The sequence below is a fragment of the Heterodontus francisci genome, unplaced genomic scaffold (genome assembly GCF_036365525.1).
Source record: "Heterodontus francisci isolate sHetFra1 unplaced genomic scaffold, sHetFra1.hap1 HAP1_SCAFFOLD_157, whole genome shotgun sequence".
Classification (NCBI taxonomy): Eukaryota; Metazoa; Chordata; class Chondrichthyes; order Heterodontiformes; family Heterodontidae; genus Heterodontus; species Heterodontus francisci.
Genome location: NW_027140118.1, coordinates 4470368 through 4491259, shown reverse-complemented (window position 1 = coordinate 4491259; position 20892 = coordinate 4470368). Strand labels below are relative to the sequence as shown.

Below are 20892 nucleotides of genomic sequence, written 5' to 3'. Positions count from 1 at the left end.
CCCTGGTTCTGGACTTCACACCATCGGGAACATCCTTCCTGCATTTACCCTGTCAAGTCCTTTTCGAATTTTATAGGATTCTATGAGCTTCCCCCTCACTCTTCTGAACTCCAGCGAATCTAATCCAAACTGACTCAATCTCTCCTCATTCGTCAGTCCCGCCATCCCAGATTGAACAGAACTCAAACAGATGAGGGGTTATGATAGAGTAAGAATGAGCAAATTATTTCCTCTCATGAATACATTTGTCATCAGAGATCATGGCCAGGATTTTACTGACCCCCAGAGGCGTGATTGGAAGCCAGGAGGGGTGGGGAGGGGCCAAGGAGAAAAGCGGTGCATGGCAAGGGATGTGGCAGGATAAGATCCCATCGTTTCGCCATCTTCCAGTGATCTCGGGGGCGGGATAGGCTGACCACAGCCTTTTCGCCCAGTGACAGATTGAGGATCTTAAGTGGCCTATTAATTATGGGATCATTCCACCACCTCTGTGATCTTACCAGCAGCGAGGTCCTCCACCACATGGAGAGGACACCTTGTAAAACGAGGCATTATCCCTGTGGCCTTGTGGTTGGGTTGGGGCGTCGCCTCCTTCATGGGTAATTTGTGACCCACAGAGCACCCCCACCAGGAACCAGTTCATTCCCCGGGGCCTCCCTATTTCTGCACCACAAGAACACCGCCTGGAGCATCTCATCGGGGCTTTACGGACTGGCTTTAGTGACCCCGCCTCACCTGCCTCTTCCCTGGGATTCCAACGCTGGGCTTGGGTCTGAGACCTTCCGTAGAACCGGCAGAATAACAGAATCTTGTTAAGATCTGGAAAGCACTATCTGAAAGAGTGATGAAATCAGATTCCAGAGGAATTTATAAAGACAATTAAACAAATGCTTGCAGTGGAATAATTTGCAGGGTTACGAGAAAAAGCTACATATGTGACAATAAATTAGACAGCTCTTTCAAACGTACGACTGTGACTAAAGTAGCCGAATGGCCTTTCTTGTGCATCTATGATTCTATGATCTGGACGCCAGATCAGTGATTAATTTACTTTTCACACTGTCACACGTCATTATCCTCGCAGGATAGGCTGGTAGTTGGAACTTGGGTTCATTTTATCCATTAATGGTCACATTTCGTCTCATTGGTGTGTTTTACCAGCCTGTAATTCACGGTTCACACAAGTCAAAATCTATTGGTTATTTGGAAGGAAACATTGGTTTCTGCAGAAACATCTGTCAAATAATTAATTTCCACAATAGCCAGACTTTCAGAAGCTGCTGGAAGGAGCTCTTAGTGTCTCAGAACAGCGTTCGATTAATGTTCTGTTCACATCGCTGTACCCGGCGCCAGAACGATGCTGCATTCCTTCCTGACCCTGTCTCTACTGCAGCTTTTGAACTGTGAGTTACGGATTACTGAATGCATTATGTTATTTACTGATACACTGATTATTATTACAAGACGTCTGTTTTGAATATATTTAACATATTTACTGAAGAACACATTCAGGTGATGCAGAAAGTAAATAATGCTTTGTAAATGTTAATGTTCTTGTGTAGAGTTTAATGAAATATCGGAATTTGTTTATTGACTTCCACCTGCTGCTCGTACAGACAGAGCAGACTGGAGTTGAAAATCTAATGGGTCTATTTAAGGAGGGTCTGTTCGAAAAAGAGCCACTTCGCTGTTAGAATAGAATCTGTCAGTGTCTGGGATCAATTTACAGAAAACGGATCTATTTTATTTACAGTTGTCTTTCATTGGGTTGGTTTGAAATGGATACTGAAATGGTTGAGATAATTTGTCGAAGTTTCATTTGATACAAATTTTGGATTGATTGTTTCCATTTTAAGTTCTATCAGCTGCAAATAGGAATAAACCTCCATTTATATAAAAGTGTCTTGCGTTTATAAAGCGCATTTCACTACGTCAGGACGTCCCAAGAGCTTTACAGTCAATTAGGTACTGTTTTGTAGTGTTGTCCATACTGTAATGTAGGAAACGTGGCAGCTAATTTACACACAGCAAGCTCCGAAAAACAGCAATGTGATAATGGCCAGAATACTTTTTTTGTGTGTGTGGTATTGATTGAGGGATCAACATTCGCCAGAGCACGAGGGATAATTCCCCTGCCCTTCCTCCAAATACTGCACCTGAAAGGGCCGACGGGGCCTCGGTTTAACTTCTCCTCCGATGGAAAGCAGCTTGCACAGTGCAGCACACCTTCAGTACTGCACTGGGGTGGCAGCCTAGATTTTGCGCACAAGTCCCTGGAATTAGACTTGAACCCACCCTCTCCTGACTCAGAGGCGAGAGTGCTAGCAATTGAGCTATTGCTGACAGGAATATTGTTTTGGTGACAGTAAACAAGTTTAGAATATTCTACAACTAATTAACGGGTATTTTAAATTCCCAGTTGAATTTGTGTCGAACACAAAGACCGCGGCTTTTTGTTTAATTTTTCCCCCTGCATTTCTTATACTGACACAGCCAGCTGAAATTGAAATTCTAATCTGATTATTTAAAGCGAGTCTGATAGAAGTAGAGCGCTGTCTTTGTTTGAATAGAGTTTATCAGAGTCTGGGTGTAAGTTATCTCACTGAGTGTGGAACAGCCGTCAAAACTACATCTACTGCCGACATGAACCGCCACACACATTTCTGTCACAGCTATTTCTCAATACAAGTGTTGTATGCTCTCCCAGTGATACAGTTCATGAAACTAAATATTTTAGAATAATTTGTTCAATGTTGAAGTGTTACCTTCAATCTATAATAACCACTCAACTGGAGATGGAACCAATATTTTTCAATTCGTTTTCATTGTTAGTATAATTATCAAGTGCACTCTGCAAAAAAATATGTTACTAAAAGTTCCTTAATCTTTGGGGAATTTGCTCTGTGTTATTGATCAGTTAGTGATGATCTTCAAAATTAGTATCTTTTATATTAAATTAATTATTGTATTTCCTCCATTTTTTGTACAGTGCCTAAAGATAGTTAAGTTTCCCCAATCACATATTTTGACACAGTGTCATGTAGTGTGTAATGAGATAGTGATAATGTTCTTTATTATTTTTCCAACGGCTCGATGTTTGTTGTTTTATTCCATTGATGATTCCATTCTCTTCCTCACTATTTACCGTGTGTGTTTGGTTACATTGATCAGTCTCTGTCTATTGGAACTTTATTGGTTTACTGCCAGGACAACTTAGTCCCAGTGTTATCAGATACTTAATGTATTTAACGAAATATATTTCTGTGAGTATTAATAAATTGGATAGTAAAACCCTATTTTGTGGATTATTTAAATAACATTTTATTCAAGTCACAGAAAAGATAAACAATGAAGTGTACTTGACTCCCTTTTCCTTTTCTCCAATCGCCAGTTGCTCAGAATAACTTTTAAAAAGCAGGCATGCTTTATGACAAAAAAACAATGTTATTCTTTGCTATCATATGAAGCGAATATTGAAATAGTTTATCTCATTTGTAGAATTCACATTGAATACGGATCTTGGTCTGTTGGTTTGAGTTTACATTCCATCAATATTAAATAGGGAGCAATTATCCATTCTTCCGCTTTCAGAAAACATTGTTTTATAATATCTTTCATCTGATTAACACGTCTTCTAAATTCCCAGGTGGTACATGTGCGGAACTTTGATTTAAATCCAAAATTGTGAACAAATACCTTGGCAATTTGTTTTATTTGGTCCTCAAAAGCTCTTGTACCGATACAACTGAATGGAGTGGAAATTCTAAGCAGATAATTTAAACACAGCAATCTAGCAGTGGAACGTGATCACTGTGAGAGTAGAAGGCCTCGCAGTTTGGGGTCTGGGGTCGATGGTAATGCACGGATTATAGAAAAGCAGTCAAAGCAAAATCTACTGCTGACTGAACCCACACGGGAATTTCTGTCCCAGTTTTTTACAGCAGAATTGCTGTCTGATCCTGTGTGGTATACTGAATGGAGATGAAATAATTTAAATAGTTTGTTCCACGTTAGAATGTGGTACATGATCTATAAATATAGTATAATATATTAACTAGAGGCAGAACCAATATTATTTCAATGAGCATTAATTATTACTGCAATTGTGAAGTGCCTCTCCAAAAGATAATGTTACCAAATATTCCAAAATCTCCAGAGGATTTTCCATTGATTATTGTTTACTTAATGATGACCTTGAAAATTTTGATATTTGTATTGGAAATTAATCAACTGATTTCACATATTCATATGAACAGTGTCAACTAATAATTAATATGACAAAGTCTCCTTCCACATGCTCCTTTGATGTAAAGCATCGTGAAGTGTTTCATGAGATGTCATGAATAGTCTCCTTCCACCTGCTCGATATTTTTGCAGAGTTTTTCGGTCGATGATTCGATTCAGTTTTTCACTGTTTCCAGTGCGGGTTTGGTTACATTTGTTAATGTCGATCGACAACAAATGCTGGTTCACGACTGGGAACCTCACCCTTAATGTTATTGCATACTTCCATGATGAATTTTCTTTTGTTTTTGTGAAAGGGATTGTATTGTAAAATGCTGATTTTGAAGGTAATTTAAGAATATTTTCTACAAACCATAGAACGGAGATAAAGTATGGAATGTAGAAGACTCCCTGAATCTTCTTTTTTTAGCAATCGGCCGCTGATCAAAATCAATTTATAGCAAATGTGCATATTTATTTTAATTTGTCATTTATTGAGATCGTATAAAGTGAATATTGAAACAGCTTCCTTAATATGTAAATTTATAATTTAATACATTTAGTCATTTTTGATTTTAAGTGTATCAACTTCAAATAGGGAACTGCTGTCCATTTTTGTCGCATACAGTAAAAACGGATCTAATATTTTTCATCTGATTAACATGTAATTGCTTTTCCAGAGGAAATTTGAGTTAAATTTAGTTTTATTACCAAAATTGAACATAAATGCGGCAAGGGTTGGTTTTATGTTGTTTCCTATGGCGCTCGTACAGATGCAAAAGACTGGAGTTAAAATTCTAATCAGGCATTTATAACGGAGACTCCTGGAAGCAGAAAGTAGTCAGTGTTGCAATCGAGTGTATGGGAGTCAAAACAACAGAATACTGGGATCTGTATCTAGTGGACTCATCCCACATTGTCCCCTGAATTTCTCAGTGAAGTGCCCTGTGATACAGAGAATTAGATGAAATAGGTGTACAGCATTTGTAATATTCAGAAATGACAATAAAAGTTGTGCAATATATTAACTGGAGCTGGAAGCAATATTGCTTCATTTTTACTGATTATTAATAGAATTATCATTTACACCCTCCAGAAATGATGCTACTGCTTTCAGGGGGATTCGCTGTTAGAACAGTTGTATTTAGTCACCGACAATCTTCAAAACTATGCCTTTTGACATCAAATCATGTTTTCTATTTCATCCATTTATGTGAACGGTGTTGTGTAGTAATTAGTGATTCTCACTATTATTCCACATGATTCCGACATTTGATGCTGTATTTAACATCCAGACGTGTTTCGGAATCTCTTTCCACATGTCCCATACTTTTTATATGGTGCGATGCAGTGTTTAATGAAAGATCCGGAGTTGTTTCCCAATCTCTGGGGAAAGGTGGGAAAGTGGATCTGGGGCAGTAGATCAGCCATGATCTTATTGAACGGTGGAGCAGCCTGGGTAGGTAGTATGGCTTAATCCTACTCCTATTAAATGCTTCAATGTCCTTCCACATGTCCCATACTTTGCGGAACAACCCCTGAATTCGCTTGCATATTTCAATTCAACAGACAATGCCCAGAACAATTAATATCGGTATTGTAGATGTTTAGAACATAGAACATAGAACAAAACAGCGCAGTACAGGCCCTTCGGCCCTCGATGTTGCGCCGACCTGTGAAACCATCTGGCCTAAACTATTCCATTTTCATCCATATGTCTATCCAATGACCACTTAAATGCCCTTAAAGTTGGCGAGTCTACTACTGTTGCAGGCAGGGCGTTCCACGCCCCCACTACTCTCTGAGTAAAGAAACTACCTGTGACATCTGTCCTATATCTATCACCCCACAACTTAAAGCTCTGTGCTGTATGTTCTATGTTCTATTAGGTATATGGATAAAGGAGAATGATGGGGTATAGATTAAATTGTCCTTGACAGAGGACAAAGGATCGGCACAACATCGTGGGCCGAAGGGCCTGTTCTGTGCTGTATGTTCTATGTTCTATGTTCTATGTTCTATGTCCCCTCGAGTTTTCCATCACCATCCGAGGAAAAAGGCTCTCACTATCCACTCTATCTAACCCTCTGATTATCTTATATGTCTCTATTAAGTCACCTCTCCTCCTCCTTCTCTCTAACGAAAACAACCTCAAGTCCCTCAGCCTTTCCTCGTAAGACATTCCCTCCATACCAGGCAACATCGTAGTAAATCTCCTCTGCACCCTTTCCAAAGCTTCCACATCCTTCCTATAATGCGGTGACCAGAACTGCACGCAATACTCCAGGTGCGGCCGCACCAGAGTTTTGTACAGCTGCAGCATGACCTCGTGGCTCCGAAACTCAATCCCCCTCCTAATAAAAGCTAACACACCATATGCCTTCTTAACAGCCCTATTAACCTGGGTAGCAACTTTCAGGGATTTATGTCCCTGGACACCAAGATCTCTCTGCTCATCTACACTACCAAGAATCTTCCCATTAGCCCAGTACTCTGCATTCCTGTTACTCCTTCCAAAGTGAATCACCTCACACTTTTCCGCATTAAACTCCATTTGCCATCTCTCAGCCCAGCTCTGCAGCCTATCTATGTCCCTCTGTAAACCTACATCAATCTTCGGCACTATCCACAACTCCACCGACCTCCGTGTCATCTGCAAATTTACTAACCCACCCTTCCACATCCTCATCCAGGTCATTTATAAAAATGACAAACAGCAGTGGCCCCAAAACAGATCCTTGCGGTACACCACTAGTAACTAAACTCCAGGATGAACATTTGCCATCAATCACCACCCTCTGTCTTCTTTCAGCTAGCCAATTTCTGATGTGTCTTTGGTTATTTCCAACTGCGGTAACGTTTCTTCAGGCACTAGCTCATGCCTTGTAGACATAGATTGTTAAAAGTCACTGATAATGCTGTTAGCACACAGAATCCGGATTTGAGGTTTTAACCTACAATAACTGCAATTTTATCAATTAATTTGTTTCTGAAATCCACAAGAGCTCACTGAATTGCGAAAGTTGTTCAAATTGGGCCTAAAGTCGTTTGCGATAACATAATCATTTAGAATCTTGACCCACCTAATAATTTGCCACGAGAATCATGTACTTATAAACTCTCTGTATTGACTGTATATTGCAACCCCTAAACCACCGCTGTCCCTCGTATTGTAACTCATTCAAGAGGTTAAATTCTGGGCTTTCAATATCCCACGTTTGTCCCGTTTCAGTTCACCTCCTCTGAGTTTATTATTTTTTTTATAATTAATGTTTCTTTATTACTCGTTGTGGCAATCCGGTTCAATAGCAAGTTAATGCAAGTATAAAATATTAAAATAACTTATGTTTGGCACCAAAACCATTAGTCCAAACATCAGGAATGCAACGGTGCGACTAATGAAATCAGAGGTGTTGGGAAGCGAGAGTCGTCATCGACAGTGAGAGCAAGGAAAATGGGTGAACGAGACTGTCCGTGCCAAGATAACAGCAGCAGCGGCAGAGTTTTAGCTGAGTTGACGTTTACCTGGGGGAGGAGGCCGACCAGAAGAGTGTGAAAATAGTGGGTATATTCCCTGTATATAGAGGTGATTCGGATCACGGTTCAAAAAGAAATGCATTCAAACTTTTTCAAGAACAACAATGAGAGCAGTTAGAAATTGTGAGGAAGCAAATGAGAGTGAATGGAGGACTCAGCAGATATGAGGAGTACTGTAGATAAATGGAAACATAGTAATGATTGAGAAATGGGAACGAATGATCATTTCTCTGAGACCGCAAGAGATAAACTTGATGAATAGGCAAGCATGGGAGTCTCGGTAACAGATTGTTTAGATTCATTTTCGGGTCCTGAGCTCGCTGGCCAGGTGGAATTTACTGAACAAACCTACTTAGCCAGAGGTGATGGCGGGGTGGTTTCCTGAACCAATGTCGTCATTTTGGCGATATTGTTCTGCACCAGTGTATTGTCCATCCCTAGTTTCCCTAAGAAGGTGTGCATCAGTTTACTCCTTGAACCACTGGATTATCAGGAAAAAAAATCCAGCGTAGCATGTGTGGATACAGGCTGAAATGGTAAATGCAGGAAGTGTACAATAAAAGACTGAGTGGATTGAAGAGGATTCACGGACCCGATAGAAGCACTGAGGTTGGTCACTGGGAAAGGGGAATTTGTGCGAGCACACTATTATCAGGGAAAGTTGGCAGGAATGCTGAGGCTCCATGACTGGGATGAAGTCACACACTATTTACATTGCATAACTCGGAGCATAAAGAGACCAGTGAGATTACAGTTGGGAAACAGTAACTCATTCCAGATTACTCGGTAAGCACAGCTGAGGACAGCAATCGGTATCACGTTGTCTATAATATATCAGCAGAGTATATAAAGAGACAAGCGTACATGGGAGATATATTATCAACTGGGAGATGGGGAGCAGGTCAACACACCGTCTATAGTATATCATGTTGTGAATAGAAAAACACCTGGAAATCTGTGAGACACATTATCATCAGGGAGATTGGATACAGGTCAACGGACTGACTGCATTTTTAAAAAGCTTACCAGTAAACGGGAGGACCATTGATCGAGCATCATTAACGGGTAAAAGAATATGGCACGTCGGCGAGGGCAGTTTGCAAGAGAATCAGAACCGCAGGAACTTAGGATGAAACAGTCAGCACCGAGTTAGGAGACTGACAGACCATTCATCTTGTTTTGTTTTGTTTGAGGAAGCTATATATTTTATTGAACAGCAGAAAGGCCCAATTACACCTTTATAGAAACTTTGAAAGTTACAGGTGGTAGACTTTGCAGTAAATTAAAAGGCATCAAAATTTACCACATGATCGGAAAATCTTTAATTTAATTTAAATGTTCCCATTCCTTCTCGAACTTTCGATCGGAATGCTCAATTCACTGAGAGTTTAAAAGCAGATCCATCACCACCCTCTTCTCACGGCACCTACACACGGGTCATCAATGGTCAGAGCACCATCAGCACAAATTTACAGGGCGAAGGGGAAAATGAGTGGGACAAATTAGACAGCTCTTACAAAGAGACAGCATCGGCAGCATGGGCCGAATGGCATCCCTCTGTGCTGTTCCATTGTAAGATTCTATGAGGGAGAGGACCATCACCACTGCCTTCTCAGAGCACCTTCACACTGGTAATACATAAAGACCACCCACCGTCACCACAATGGGAGAGTGTATCCGAGTGTCAGTGTGTGTATGTGTGAAAACAATGCTGGATACATTTTGGCCCATTACCAATATTAATTTGTTGCAAAAACTGTATTTTCTGTTTTAAAAAATGAAATCACAGATCCTAATATAATTTATTCAGCAAAGGCACGGGAATAATCACCCTGCAGTTCGTTGTATTCGTGTTTTTGCTTTCTGACATTTTCATTCATTTCTTGTCCCAGTGAACTCTAATTGTCAATTTCTCATTTCAGGCAGACCAGGGAACAGTCAGGCTGACCCGTCAGGTAATCGCCCTTTATTTCCACACTATCTGCTATCTCTCTGCTCTGATCTATCCCATTAAATGTTAAGCTTGGACGACACTCTCAGTACTTTTTTTGATCACGGATTAACCCGCTGCCCGGTTGCTAGTCAGAAAGGGAGTGTGTCCCTCATTGTGTTAGTAAAGATCTTTAATTCCAGCTGAGAGATGGCTGCTGCCTTCATGTGGAGGGACAATAACTGAGGGTCTCTGAAGAGCAGAGTGTGAAGGATCAGCTCCACTCACACTGTTACCGAGCTGAGAGATGATTGCTGTCTTCATGTGGAGGGACAATAACTGAGGGTCTCTGAAGAGCAGAGTGTGAAGTATCAGCTCCACTCACACTGTTACCGAGCTGAGAGATGGCTGCTGTCTTCATGTGGAGGGACAATAACTGAGGGTCTCTGAAGAGCAGAGTGTGAAGGATCAGCTCCACTCACACTGTTGCCGGTCCAAAGGTCCACCTCACCAATCTGACGTGATCTCCAGTTCACATGACCATCCAGCCCTGTCTTTATTGGCTGTGGTGGTTGTGGCGGAAATTTCCTCTGCTCTTCCCTGGTGCTGGTATCTCACTGTGTTCGTCCAATCAGTACTGAGCACGTAACAATGTGATAATTACAGCCACGCTCCTCTCCCCATTTCTGCAGGTTAAATATATTCTGAGCCTGAACACACCCCGTTCCCTTTGGAGCCGTTGGGTTGGTGGGAATATCTGGCTGTCTCCCGGCTCCCTGCTCCTTTGCACTGTTTATTAGTATTACCGTTTCTTTTTATCATGCGTAATATTTCCACCGGGTTTTATTAGGGTTCTGAATGTAGACGGATGTTCCTATCAATTCATGCCTGGTTAATGGGGAGGGTCCGTGCGCTGGGAATCTGTGGGTTTAACGCAATATGAACGCTTGATAATATTTCTGATCTTTTACAGAGAAGGTGAAGCTGAGATTAGTGAATGGTGGCAGTCGGTGCGCTGGGAGAGTGGAGATTCACTACAGGGGACAGTGGGGGACTGTGTGGGATTCCTACTGGGACCTGCTGGACGCTGCTGTTGTGTGTCGGGAGCTGGGTTGCGGGACCGCGGTCTCTGCACCGGGTGAAGCTCACTTTGGGGAAGGGTCCGGACCCGTTGTGACGGATGATGTAGAGTGCAGCGGGACTGAGGCTGCTCTGCGGGACTGCAAATCAGATCAATGGGATCACTATTCCTGGTCACACGTCTATGATGCTGGCGTCATCTGCTCAGGTAAAATTCTTTCTCAGTTTCTCATCTCCCGCCGCAGCTAATGAATCCAGGAAGAAGTGAAAGTAAAGCAATCCGGGATGGTCCCTACCCGGAAAGTCAGATGATAATAATTCCATTAAACTCCGGTTGGAATTAATGTTAATATTCGGATCACTATTTAAAATAATATCATTAGTACTATATTGAAGAAACATTCTCCACCGGGAGCAACAAATATCTGATACTCAGCATACTTACAATACAGACAGAGCAGTTTGTATTGAGATTTTCCTTAAAGCCGCAGTGAATGATCTGAACCGCTGGAAATGTCACAATCTCAATCCAACTCTCCATTCATCAACCCAGCTGCCACTACCGGGCATGTACTGTCAGCCCGGCTGTCCACCCGCAATGATCGCTTGGCCTCAGATCTGATACATTACACAGATTGTGAAGCTGAGACTGGGGATCAGAGGAGGGAGGGAGGCAGGTTTCTCAGCCTCGGGGAGCCAAAGTAATGGGTCCGCAGTTATTGTGGGTATCACAAGAGGAAACTGCTCTGTCACATCCCACGGCTGCCTGCGCATTGCCATTTAAATATTGAGAAAGTGAAATTCACAGAATATTAAACAAAAGAGCTAAGATAATTCAGGAAGCTGTTGCAACGATTAAACTCAACACAGTTGAACTATTCGAAGAAAAGCGGCGAGTTTTCCTGAATTCATGGCTAGTTACTGTAAGGAGGATATTGATATCCTTCAAGAGGATTAAGAAAGGCTGGTGAAATGGGCGGACGGGTGGCAGATGAAATTTAACGCAGAGAACTGTGAACTGATACATTCTGGTTGGAACACGGAGGAGAGGCAATATCACAGAATCACTGAACTGTTACAGTGCAGAAGGGAGCTATGCGGCCCTTCATGTCTGCATGGGCTCTCTGAAAGAGAAGTTCACTCATTTCCATTCCCCTGCCGTCTGTCCATCACTCTGCACATTCTGCCATTTCATATAACTGTCTAATTCCCTTTTGAATGCTACAATTGAAGCAGCTTCTGCCACGATCTCAGACAATCATTCCAGATCTGAACCACTCGCTGCATGAAAAAGATTTTCCTCATGTCACTTTAGCTTCTTTCACCAAATACTTTAACTTGGTGCCCTCTTATTCTAGATCCTTTCACCAGTAGAAGCAGTTTCCTTCTAGCTTCACTGTCCAGAACCCTCATTATTATGAATAGCTCGATCAAATTACCTCTCCGCCTTCTCTTCTCCAAGGAAAACAGTCCTAACTTCTCCAATCTATCTTCATAACTGAAATTCCTCATCCCTGGAATCATTTCCATGAAAAGTCTCGGTACTCTATCCAATGCCCTCATATCTTTCCTCAAGTGTGGCGCCGAGAACTGGATGCAATTCTCCATCTGAGGCCGAACTAGCGTCTTATACAACTGCAATATGACTCCCTTGCTCTTGTATTCTATGCACTTAGTTATAATGTCCAGGACAGTGTACGCTGTATTAAACGCTCTCTCGACCTAGCCTGCCACCGTCAATGACTTATGCACGATTGAACCAAGGTCCCTCTGCTCCTGTTACCCCTTTAGAATTGAACCCTTCATTTTATATTTTATCTCCATGTTATTCCGACCAAAATGAAACATTTCGCAGTTCTCTGCATTGAACTTCATCCGCCAACTGTCTGCCCGTTTCACCAACTTGTCAAAGTCCTTTTGCAGATCTGCACTATCCTCCTCACAATTCACTATGCTTCCAAGTTTTGTATCATCTGCAAACTTTGAAATTGTGCCCTGTACACCAAGGTTTAGTTCATTTATATATATAGACTGGGACCTGAATATAGAAGGATACATGGCATTTAGGAAGGGCAGGAAGCTAGGAATAGGTGGAGGGGTAGCTCTGTTAATTAATGATGGTATTAGCACAATGGTGAGCGAAGACCTAGGTTCAGGAGACCAGGATGTAGAAGCTGTTCGGGTAGAGATGAAAAATAATTCAGGCAAGAAGTCACTTGTCAGAAGTGGTGTCTCGGCCACCTAACATTAACCACACTGTGGGAGGGGGTATAAATGAATAAATAATGGCAGCCTGTCAGAAAGGTACAGTGATAATTAGGGGCGGATTTTCGCCTACATTTAGACTGGAAAAATCAGATGGGCAGAGATAGCCTAGATGAGGACTGCATGGAATATTTTCGGAATAATTTCTTGGAACAATAACTTGTGGAGCCAACCAGAGAGTAGGCTATACTAGACCTGGTATTGCGCAATGAGGTAGGAATAATTAATGACCTCACAGTTAAGGCGCCCCTTGGTAGCAGCGTTCATGATATGATTGAATTTTACATTCAGTTTGAGGGAGAGTAGAGTGGGTCCAAGACTAATATTTTTAACTTAAATAAGGGCAATTATGAGGACATGAATGCAGAGCTAGCTAAAGTGAACTGGCAAATCCGGTTAAGGGATAGGTCAATAGAGATGCATTGGCAGACAGTTAAGGGAATATTTCAGATATTCACACAATTTCACATATTTCAACGGGAAAGAAACATTCCAAGAGTGTGTACCACCATCCGTGAGTAAGTAAAACAGCCAAAGGTCGTATCAAACTTCAAGAAAAAGCCTATAATTGCGCAAAGATGGGAGGCAGGTCAAAAGACTGGACAGAATTTTTAAAAAAACCAAAGGATGACGAAAAGATTGATAAGGCAGGTAACATTAGAGGACGAGAGAAGGCTAGATAGATATATAAGGAGAGACAGTAAGAGTTTATATATATATATATATATATATATATATATATATACATTTAAAAAAAAGAAAAGAAAAGAAGTAACAAAGTGAGCGTTGAACTTATTAAATGTGAGTCTGGGGAATTAATAATGGAAAATAAGGAGATGACAGATGTATTGAACAGATGTTTGGCATCGGTCTTCACTATTGAAGATAAAAGTAACATCCCAGTTTTAGCTGTAAGTCAGGAAATGGAAGGGAGGGAGTAACTCAAGAAGATTGCAAACACCAGGGAAAAGGAACTGAGCAAATTGTTGGAGCTGCAGGCTGACAAGTCCCCAGGACCTGATGTACTTCATCCTAAGGTGTTAAAAGAAGTAGCAAGTGAGGTAGTTGATGCGTTAATTTTAATTTTCCAACGTTCCCTAGATTCGGGGAAGGTTCATTTAGATTGGAAAATAGCGAATGCAACTCCTTTAGTCAGAAAGGGAGGGAAACAGCAAGCAGGAAATTACAGGCCAATTAGTTTCCTTCGGGAAAATGTTACAAGCTATTATTAAAGATGTTATAGCAGGGCATTTACAAACATTCAAGGTAATCAGGCATAGTCAACATGGCTTTGTGAAAGGCAGATCATGTTTAACCTATTGATTGGAGTTCTTTGAGGGAGTTACATGTGCTGTGGATAAAGGGGAACTGGGAGATGTATTGTACTTAGATTTCCAGAAGGCATTTGATAAGTTGCCACATCAAAGGCTATTGCAGAAAATAAAAGCTCATGGTGTAGGGGGTAACGTATTAACATGGATGGAAGATGGGTTAGCTCACAGGAAACAGAGAGTAGGCATAAATGGGTCATTTTTTTTGGTTGACAAGATGTAACGAGTGGTGTGACATAGGGATCTGTGCTGGGGCCTCAACGTTTCACAATTTATAGAAATGACTTTGATGCAGGGACCGACGGTATGCTTGCTAAATTTGCTAATGACACAAAGTTAGGTAAGAATGTAACTTGAGAAGAGGACATAAGGAGTCTGCAAACATATATAATTAGGTTAATTGAGTGGGCAAAGTCCTGGCAAATGGAGTATAATGTGTGCAAGTGTGAAATTGCCCACTTTGGCAGCAAGAATAGAAGGGAAGCATATTATCTAAATGCTGAGAGATTGCAGAGCTCTGAGATACAGAGGGATATGGGTGTCCTAGTGCATGAAACGCGAAACGTTCGTATGCAGGTACAGCACTTAATTAAGAAAGCTAAGAGAATGTTATAATTTATCGCGAGTGGAATTGAATACAAATGTCGGGAGGTTATGCTTCAGCGACACAGGGTATTTGTGAGACCACATCTGGAATATTGTGTACAGTACTAGTCTCCTTATTTAAGGAATGATGTACATGCGTTGGAGGCAGTACAGAGAAGGTTTACGAGACTAATATCTGGAATGGGTGACCTGTTATCCGAGGAAAGATTTGACAGGCTGGGCTTGCATCCTCTGGAATTTAGAAGAGTAAGAGGCGACATAATTGAAACATATAAAATCCTGAGGGGACTTGACAGGGTTGCTTTGGAAAAGATGTTTCCCCTTGTGGGAGAATCTCGAACTAGGCGTCACTGTTAAAAAATAAGGGATCGCCCATTTCAGACAGAGAGGAGGAGAATTTCTTCCTCTCAGAGGGCCGTGAGTCTTTGGAATTCTCTTCCTCAAAAGGCAGTGGAAGCAGAGTCTTTGGTTTTTTTAAAGGCAGAGGTAGGTAGATTCTTGATAACCAATTTGGGGGTTGGGTGGGTTGGGGGAAGGTTATCAGGAGCAGGTGGAAATGCGGAGTTAGCAGTTCAACCATCAGCTTATTGAATGGTGGAGCAGGCTCGAGGGGTTGAGTGGCCTACTCCTGCTCCTAATTTGTATGTTCATACGTATATTCGTATATAACAGGGTATATCTAATACATCCTCTTTATTAATTTAAACCCCTCTAGTATCTGAATTACCTCCTCTTTAACCATTGCCTGGGGTGCACCTTCTTCCTTGGTAAAGACAGACGCAAAGAATTCAGATAATACCTCAACTATGCCCGCTACCTCCATATGTAAATCCCCTTTCTGATCCCTCATCGACCCCACTCCTCCTTTTACCACCCTTTTACAATTTCTCAGTCGATAGAAAATGTTGGGATTTCTTTTAATGATCGCTGCCAGTCTGTTTTCAAGGGTACAATTATAAAGTGGCTGCAGCCAAGAGTGACCTGGGAGTATTTCTGATCAAATGGTTGAAGGTGGCAGGGCAGGTTGAGAAAGTGGTTAATACGTCAATGGAATGTTGCCCTTTTTAAATAGAGGCATCGAGTACACAAGTCAGGAAGTTATTATGAACATTTGTGAAACACTGGGTTCACCTCAACTGGCGTAATGTGTACAATTCTGGACACGACACTTCAGAAGAATGTGAATGCTTTAGAATGGGTGTAGAAAGGATTTACAAGGAAGGTTCAAGGGATGAAAGACTTCAGTTCCATTGATAGGTTGGAGAAGCTGTGGTTGCTCTCCTTCGAACAGCGAAGGCTGCGAGGAAATTTGATAGAGGTGTTCCAAATCATGAGGGGTCTAGACAGAGTAGATAGAGAGGAAGAGTTCCTCTTGGCAGAAAGGTCAATAACCAGAGGACACTGCTATAAGGCGGATGGAAAAAGAACCAGCCGTGACATGAGGAAAAACGTATTTACATAGCGAGTGGTTAGGATCTGGAATCTTCTGCCTGCGAGTCTGATGGAGACAGATTCAATTGTGGCTTTCAATGTGGAATTGGACAAGCACCTGATGAGAAAATCTTTGCATGGCTATGGAGAAAGGGCAGATGCATAGGACTAGTGAGGTGCTCTTACAGCAAACCAGCATAGAAACAACGGACTGAATGGCCTCCTTCTGTGTTGTAAACATTCTATCATTATCAGCTGACTGCTGCATCTTGCTGGTCACAAACTGTCTGTTCAGTTTTTAAACTTAAAACTGTGGAAGTGGTTTCAAGGTAATTAATTTCATGCGAAGGGCTTTGAAGGGTAATCATGGCAGACTGCAGCAAACTGGCTCCAAAACAGTCATCAAAGTCGGGGTTTATGTAGTTACTCAGACTGGCAAAAGGTAAGAAGTATTGTGTGACAATTCATGTCAATGGGTTAGCGCTGTGCAAATGCGTTCCCTTGTTTGGTCCATTCGGAAGATTACGGCACACAACATTAATAAGCAGCTGAGCACACAGCACAAAGCAAAAGTTAAGGGCCCGATAACACTCCGGCTGTAGTGCTGAAGATCAGTGCTCTAGAACTAGCGACAACGCTAACCAAGCTGATCCAGTACAGTTACAGCAGTTACAGCACTAGGATTCAACTGATATCGTGGAAAGTTGCTCAGTTACACACTGCCTAGAAAAGTAGGGAAACACTGACTTGTTAACACCCAATCAACCTACTCCCAATCAACACCAAATCTTTCCTTGTGCTGGGTGTGACTCCCCTTTCAACGTATCACTCATGAACAAACCTCTATCTTTTTTTGTATTTCCTAGAGCTTTGTTAACATGTATTGATATTTTATTGATTTTTATATCCGTACCCCTAAGTCCCATTGCTCCTCGATGCAATTTAGATTATCATTGTCCAAGGAATATGGCTTCTCAGTCTTCCTACCCAAATGTGTAAGTGTACATTTATCTGCATTAAAATTCACTTACAATTTCGTTAACGTAAAGTATTTTTCTCACAATCTGCCTTTGTATTAACTATTGCTCCAAGTAGATGTCATTAGTGAATATTAGAATTGTACGTCCCTTTTCTGAGTCGAAATCATTTATGTTAAATATGAACAACAGTACTCCGAGCACCAGTTCTTGTCACACAATACTTCTTGCCCAGTTCTAACTGCTGAGACAGTGCATGTTTCTCAGTTACAGTGACGGCGACTGGGGAAGTTATAAATAAATAAAGGAATATTTTAAACATGATAGTTCTGTTGCATTATAAGCAGTAGTGATACAGGAAATCCAGCATAATCAGTTTTGAACAGAATCTGAGAAGAATGTTGCCAGATTTGTGATTAATCAGATGCGTATTGAAATATAAATATTTGTATTATTGTGATTATTAATGTATTATGCTAATTATGATATAATATGCTTATTCAGATCACAGATCTCCTAGACTAACATCCGGAGACTCCCCATGCTCAGGCAGACTGGAGATCCAGTACGTTGAAACCTGGGGAACAGTGTGTGACCTTGACTGGGATTTGAAAGACGCCAATGTGGTCTGTAGTCAGCTTCAGTGTGGAGTCGCCGTGTCGGTGCCAAGTTCTGCTCATTTTGGAGAGGGCACTGGGCTCGTACGGACTGACATCTTTGAATGCACTGGAAACGAATCCAGTTTATTGGACTGCCGTCTTTTTCAAGGAACTCAGCAGGAGTGCAGCCACAGGAACGATGCCAGTGTGATCTGTTCCGGTGAGTACAGACTTACTGAAAAGCAGACAACTTCCTGCTTAATATTTGGAAAACTGAGAAAGGTGGCATTCCCATGTTTCTATCTGAAAGGTTCATATCGAAACTAGTCATTATAATTTACTATTACTGCTGAAGGTCTGGTGTAATGTGGTACAAAATTCCCGCAATTACTGGTAAACAAGATGGTTCTAAATCTTAACATTTATTCTGCAAGAAGCAGAATTTTCACAAGTTTGTTTACCACTGCACCGAATGTATAGTTATAATTGAATATTGGCTGCAACAGTTGGGAGTTGACTGAATGAATATGCACTGGCCTATTTCGATACTTTAATTTGAACACCACGAATGATCCGACATTACAATAGCCTTCTGACCCTCCCTGACCACGTTATTATTTTTATCATACAGCACTGAAACAGGTCCTTCGGCCCACCGAGTCTCTGCCGACCAACAACCACCCATTTATACTAATCCTGCATTACCTACCATTCTCCCAGCACCTACCCACAGTAGGTTTAATTTACAATGGTCAACTTATTTTCGACCTGCAAGTCTTTCGCTGTCGGGTGAAACGCGGCAGAATCCCACGCACTCACAGGGAGAACGTGCAAACTCCGCACAGACAGCACCCAGAACTGAACCCAGGTCACTGGAGCTGTGAAGCAAACCACTGCTCCACTGTGCCCACGTTAACACTTACTGAACGGCAGGGTATAAAAGAACGGCTGTACTCTAGCACTGCTCAGTGCAATCAGGCCAGAAGTGAAAGATTACAAAGTTATTTTATAGAATGTGTGCATTTTACCCGCTAAATATGACAGGATCGGACACATATCCACATTATCAGTACAGAGCTTTCAGTTGCACCAGCCTGTTCGATCATTCAGTTAGATCATACCTGATATGTTCTTCAAGTCTCTTTACCTGGCTTTGAACCAGATTCCTTGATACACCGAGCTTACAAAAAGCTATCAATATTAGTCTTGAAAATTTAGATTAGATGTAACATCCACAGCTCTTTACTTTGGACGTTGTTAGGGAATGTTCCAGATTGCCGCTGTTTTTATAGAAAAATGTGTTTCCTAATTGTTCTTTGAGGCCCAACTATCTTCTGGTGCTTTGTCAGTTACCTTCCCACCATCAAAATGTCAGAAGTTGGGCTTTTTGCTGAGAATTGCATGGTCTTTAGTTCCATTCACAATTCCTTGGATTAAGAAACAGTTCATGCCCAATTACATCAAGAATCCGGACATTATTTAGACTTGGGCTGAAAGGTAGAAAGTAACACACTCACCACCTCCGTGTCAGTTAATGACTATTTCCAACAAGAGAGACAATATCATCTCCCCTAGCTATTATAATCAGTGAATTCACTACCATCATCAAATCCTACTGGGTGTTGTCATTGACAAGAAACTGAACTAGACCATTCACAATAATGTAGTGGCAAGTGGAGCAGGTCAGATGATCGGCATTCTGTGGCAAGTAGCTCACCTGCAGAATTCCCAAAGACTTTCCAGCAGCTGGAAGACATAGGCTGGGAATGTGAAAGGACATGACTCTTATAAATTTCAGGGAACCCAGCCACAGTTTGTGTAATCCTTCTTCATAATGAGGGGAGGCAATGGCGTGGTGCTAATGTCACTGGACTAGCAATCCAGAGTTCCAGGCTAATTCTGGGGACGCTGGTTCAATTCCCACCATTGCAGCTCGTGGAATTTAAATTCAGTTAATAAATCTGGAATTAAAAACTAGTCTCAGTAATGGCAACCATAAAACCATTGTCGATTGTTATTAAAAAAAAATCTTGTTTAGTCATATCCTTAGGAGATGAAATCTGCCATTGTTACCTGGTCTGGCCGACATGTGACCAGAGACCTACAGCAATGCTGTTGACTCTTGACTGTCCTCTTACATAGCCCAGTTGTGAAAGGTAACGAGACATGAACAATGAATGCTGGCCTTGCCGGCGACACCTACATCAAATGAATGAATAAAAAACAGAAACATTTGAAGCCAAAGAATCATTCTAGCATCTTTTATGCTGCACACTCTCCCTGGTCAACATATCCTTCCCAAAGCAAATTGCCCATAGCTTAACATTGCACCAGATGGGGCCTGACCAGTTTTTTTTTAGCTGTAGCATCATTTCTCGCCCCTTGTATTCCATTCCACTAGATATAAAGCACAGCATTCCATTGGCTGATTTGCTTTCCGTTCCTGTACTTGCCCATGACCCTGAAGTCTCTTTTCCCTGTGCTGCGTCCGGCTTTTCACCATTTAGAAAGTACTGTAATCTTTTTAAGTCCAAATTGGACACCTCACACTCACCAATATTGAAATAGTCATGGAATCTTTTTTTTTTTGTTAAGTTATGCTTAAAATATACATGATTACAAAATGGCTGATGGTTTCTTTCAATGGCAATACTGAGTATGTCAATTATGTGTGGATTTATATTCAGTCATCTGTACTAATGCTTTGTCTTTCAACACACCATTAACATATTGTTTGCCTTTGCTCCGTGACCTTTTGGTCAGCTATGTGGCCTGGTCCAATCTACACCTTCTCCTTTGTTATCTCTTGCCCCACCCCCACCTCACTTGCTTATAATCTGTGACTTTTCTAATATTTGTCAGTTCCGAAGAAGGGTCCCTGACCCGAAACGTTAACTCTGCTTCTCTTTCCA

General features: G+C 41.5%; 1 long non-coding RNA gene across 1 annotated transcript; it reads left to right on the top strand.

Annotated features, from left to right (window-relative positions):
- The first annotated feature begins 1352 nt into the window (after window positions 1-1352).
- LOC137358843 (uncharacterized) lies at window positions 1353-10840 on the top strand. Its single transcript, XR_010971340.1, has 3 exons — window positions 1353-1403; window positions 9684-9716; window positions 10665-10840. It is a non-coding gene; the product is annotated as an uncharacterized lncRNA (long non-coding RNA).
- Window positions 10841-20892: the final 10052 nt, after the last annotated feature.